This window comes from Pinus tabuliformis, chromosome 9 (assembly GCF_031772625.1).
Source record: "Pinus tabuliformis cultivar Carrire ecotype Pingquan chromosome 9, CPIR1, whole genome shotgun sequence".
In the NCBI taxonomy this organism is placed as follows: Eukaryota; Viridiplantae; Streptophyta; class Pinopsida; order Pinales; family Pinaceae; genus Pinus; species Pinus tabuliformis.
Genome location: NC_142307.1, coordinates 1,759,892,252 through 1,759,897,748, shown reverse-complemented (window position 1 = coordinate 1,759,897,748; position 5,497 = coordinate 1,759,892,252).

Here is a 5,497-nt window from a genome sequence, read left to right as displayed (position 1 = left end):
GATGATGAACCATACTGGTTGGTTCGAAACGCGTCGACAAAGGTCTTTCCTCATGTGATTTACGCTGAAGTTCTTCTCACAACTTGAAAGGTATCTTCTCTAAATTCATATTACAAGAACAATTTGGAGTCCTACTCAATAGAAAGATTCATGATGTAGTAAAAACAACCTAAGAAGGTATGGATATTGTAAATGTTAAAGACCTCCTAGCAATGGCAATGAAATTAGACTTGGCAAAAGCTTATAATAAAGTTAATTGGTTATATATTATAATAATTCTAATTCACATGGAAATGAGAATTCAAGTGGTTAATTCGAATATGAGATGCTTATCTTCTGCCTCATTTGTAGCATTGGTTAATGGTTTTGCATCTAGGTTCTTTTATGCTAAAAAGGGTCTAATACAGGGTTGTCTATTGTCACCCTTCCTTTTTTTATTGCTTCTAAGCGAATTAAATAGGATGATAATAACATGTAAAAGAGAAGGCATTACCAAAGATATTAAAAAGAGAAATTTTAAATCTTTATCACATTATTTTTAAATGGCATCATATCTTGTGGATTAGGAATGATGAAGGAAGCTAAAGAGTATAAGGAAATTTTGGATTTGTATGTTAAAGCAACAACGATGGATATAAGCGTTCACAAATAATTTGCTATATTCATTGGAATGAGAGAAGAAGTGGAAATATAATATGAACAAATATTACCTTTTTCATTTCTACCTTTTAACATTGGAATAAAATATTTAGACTTTTATCTAAAACCTAATCAACATAGATTTAAGGATTAGTATTGGATTTACGAAAAAATAGAAGGAAGAGAAACAAATTGGTGCATAGTATTGGATTTACTACGTAGTGCTCGTCATCCTGAATCTGGCGCAACTGGTTTCACGCGAAACGGACACCGTATGCTCCAAGAAACACGATTTGTTCTTTGTCAAACAGGTAAAAAAAAAATATGGCAGATTCATTAGCGAATGGGAAAAAGCTAAGTGGTAGGCTTCCATTGGCCCCGCATTTCACAGATCGCAGAAGGAAGAGGTCTGCGATCAAGGAAATCGACCACCAACACTACCGGGTTGCGATTTGCAATATCACAATCATAGATCAGAGGTGGGTTGGCATAAAGAATCGTCACCAAAGCGAAGTCGGAGTGCAACGCGATAAATTGCAATCACACATCATGTGGATCAAGTACGTTTACAAAATCGTCCCCAACGGAGTCAGGTTGCAATTGCGATATCGCAATCACATATCGCACAACATAGCGGCCCGTTATGGAGAATCACCCCTGCTTCGGCCGATTAAAATTTGCGATGGAATTATCGGCGCTAATAGTTTATGGCCGCCATGTGTCCTCCTAATGGTCAACTAAAAATTTGGTTGGCAAGATAGGTCGGAGGCCAAGGTCGAACACGTGACCACCCATACAACAGCACCAACGTTTACTATTGAGCCCGCAGCATGTGACGTAACAAACTATGGTCGCGGATTATATTTTAAATTATGTTGACTGTCAGGTTGGGGGCAGACTGCCAACATAACCACCAGTGGCCCTCCCATGTGAACACCTCATCCGCAACCCGCAACAGTTGTGTTTCCGCCATGGTAATCGCACTGCCAACCGCCAGTCCAAACACCCATGTGACCACCTTATATGTAGGTCGTGACATTTTTTTATAACCGTCGACGGGGTTATGGGTGGAATTAGCCATCCTACAGTTTCGCTCGTCGTGAAGTGAAATCTTTGTCCAATTAGCGCTTTTTGGGGCGAAATTGGAGGATCATGCCGCATTTGGAGCAATTCGTGGAGTGAATAGTGGGCTAACTACGAAATGTCATAACTTCTTCAATTTTCAACCAAATTGGATGTAAGAGTAGGCTAGATAGACATTTTTGGACATTATGGACTCCTTGGAGTAGGTTTCAGAAGCATTTGAGCATTGTAAACACATATTTTTACACTTTTGAGCATAATAGAGAGGTCCAAGCTATTGGAAGTTGGACCAAGGAGACGTAGCCTAGGAGGGTGAACTCCTTTATCATGTTCCTATTGTAATGTGTTTTTGATGATGTTTTGTACATGTTTATGCTGTTATTCAGTCTCTTATTTATGTTAAATTGCTCATAAAATCAACATAAAAGCTCATCATTTCACTTGCAAAAATTCATGAATCCTTAAGCCCAATGAAAGCATTTTATTCCTAATCCGAGGAGGATCTTAGCACAATAATCTAATATTCTAAATCAGATCATTTTTGGTATCAGAGATCTAGGTTTTCTTTGTGAAAGAAGGATTTAACAGTTTGCAAATTTATGTCATGCTTACAAGGTTAAAACTGAAAAGAGGAGAATGGAAGTTGGTTGGAATCCCTGAAGTTGGGTCAAGGGGAAGGAGAGCAAGGTTGCCACAATATCCAACACCAGTTCAACCTCAAGTTGCAGTTGAGACTCCAGAGATCATGTCTCATGAAGGAGAACCTACCAACATGACATAAGATGATAAGACCTTTAGAAAGGATTGCTTTTACATGACAAAGATGGTGAAGGTCATCTATGAAGAGAGGAATACCATGTTGCAAGGGGAAAGTTCCAAACCTCCCAAAGGAGAAGGCTCTTCGGGAGGAGGTAATGGAAAAGGATGTAATGGAAATGGAGATAAACCTCCACCCTCTCCACCATCTTCTTCATCTTCTTCTTCACAAGCATCTTCACCCTCTTCCACTAACACAACCCTTACAAATACTCATGACCATACTTCAAAAGGAATTGGTAAATCATCTTTTTTTTAAATTGATGTTAAATTTGAGTTGCCCATGTATAATGGTGAAGTGAATGCAAAGGAGATTGATAATTGGATTCATCAATTAGAGGTCTATTGCAGGATTCAAAACTTTCAAGAGGACGACATAAAGATTCAATTAGCTTCCTTGAGAATGGAGGGTGCAACACTAGTATGGCGGGAATCAAAGACGCGAGAGGAGATTACAAAACATGGTAAGATCTCAATTTCTTGGATTGATTTCATTGTTGCAATCAAAAGACAATTCTACCATCTACCTTATATGCAGAAAGGCATCATGAATTGGCAGAACTTTAGACAACTTAAAGGTCAATATTGTTGTGGGGAAAAGTATCCGATGCGGATGACACTAACCCTTTCTAAAGGTGACAGACTTTAGCAACAACTGAATGACAAAGTTTTCATGTTCATCTTTATGAAAGCACAGAGAGAATGGAAAGAGGGTCAACCAACCTGGTGTCTTGCGCTTAGTCGATCCTTGTCCTTCTCTCTTTGTATCCGATTCCCAGCTCTTTGCTCTCCAAGCCGATCCAGCTACACACAGAATCTGCACAAAAAAAGGGAGCAAACAATGATGTTGGCTCCAATCCAGCAGCACCTCCTCGGCAGCAAGAACTCTCTTCTTCACCTCTAGTAAAACAATCACCCAATAATCCTGGCAGTATACCAACAGCACCTCCTTGCTTATACAAAATTCCAGCCTCTTTAGACCTCATAGAAGAGCTCTATATATAGGAGGGAAGAGGAAAGGATGAGTCAGCTGGAGGCTGGCATATAGCTGACTAGTGTCCTCTCCATCTTCAGTTAATCTTCAGTTCCTGTGTCCACTTGGAGATCCTTGCTTACACATGGTGATCAAGTACCTCTTACTCATCACAGGGCGAATCTCATGACCCAAGTGTCAGTTTGGAAGCTTCCTGGGCAACTGACACCTTGCAGGATGACTGTGCCACTTGGCCAATCTCGCCCAGCGCAGGTAGCCTTCATTGTTTTTGACTTCCAGCGTAGGTACAGAGTGGGACAGTTGCAATACAGCGCAGAAGCTCAGTTAAGCAGCTGACATGATCCAAAATAAGCCTGTTCTGAAGTGTTTTCAGGTGGAGAACTGATTGGAAGTGCTGTTGATTGATGACCTTGTTCTTTTAGGGGTAAGAACAACATGTTTAGGGACTGAGGATCCCTGTAATTATCGACATTCCCTGCTCCTTGACGCGAGGCACAAAAATGTCTATAACAAATATGTGCAATATTACACCCAAGAATTCAGAAAAAGGTCTTTGATGTTAGGTGTAGATTTTCAATCATAAGACGCATTACTGAAGTACATAGGGGGTTTCCATAATTACCTTAGGCATATTATCTTAATGTTTAATCCCAATAATCTAGATGATGTGTGTGTGCAAGCCACCCATCTTGAAGCAAGAGGGAAAAACACTCCAGAACAAGGTAGTAAAAAACCATTTAAGGGTAAAGAGAAAGAAAAGGGTTTCAAAGGAAAGAAAAATGCATCCATTAAAAAGGAAGGAGAGAAAACATTATGTAAACAATGTTCCAGAGAGGGTCACAATGAAGCTCATTTTTGGAAGCTTCATCCCGAAATGAAACGAAATAAATTCAACAACAAAGGAAAAGAAAAGACAATTATCATCATTCAAGAGGATTTGGGATCCGATTTAGGTGATGAAACTAAAATTACAGCCATGGGTATAAAAGGAAAATAATCCATTCCTAGCACTAGTATATCAAATTGTCACATTAACACTCAAAATGAAGAAACAAGGATTGAATTATTTCATGTGAGCGTAATCTCAAAACATACAAAAATCCACACACTTTTTGATAGTGGATCTTATGCTAATTTGATATCTGATGACTTAGTCAAGAAACTTAATATTGAAACCATTTACATCCCAAGCCATATCCATTGGGTTGGATATGCAAGGACACAAACTTACAGGTTACAAGAAAATGTATTCTTCGATTTGCAATCACAACAAACTTCATTGACGAAGTTGAATTAGATGTTGTATCGTTTGATATATCAAGAATTGTTTTGGGTAGTCCTTACCTTTATGATGGAAAATAAATCTTCTATCATCATGAAAACAAGTACCACTTGTTCAAGGATGGTGTGGAGTATATTGTGCGAGCTCATTGCAAAAAACTAAATCTTTCAGTAGTTAATTCAGGGCAAATGAAAAGACTAGTGAATTCAAGCAAGAATTTAGTGCTTCTTATGATCAAACCCAATGTTGATATTGATTATGAAACGTTTGATGGTTGTAATTCAAAATTGAAAAATGATTTGGTTGATGTAGTTAACCATGATGATGAGGTGTTTCAGAAAGCAAAAGTATTTCCTTCCAAGAGGAGAATCCAACATGAAATACCATTGCAGTAAAAGTGTCTTCTTCCTAACATTGACATGCACAAGATGTTAAGAATGGAAAGTGAAAAAATAAAAAAAAACCAAATCCAAGGATTGCTGAATAAAAGGATCATTCGACCTTCTCCTTTACCATGTGGTGCACCCCTTGTTTTGATTCCCAAGAAGAATGGTAAGCATTTCATTGAATGGAATTCAAGAAACGGTTTTCATCAAAGTAGAGTTGTTGAAGGAGACATATGGAAGACGACATTCAAAACCAAGCAAGGTTTGTTTGAATGGCTTGTTATGTTTTTTGGTATT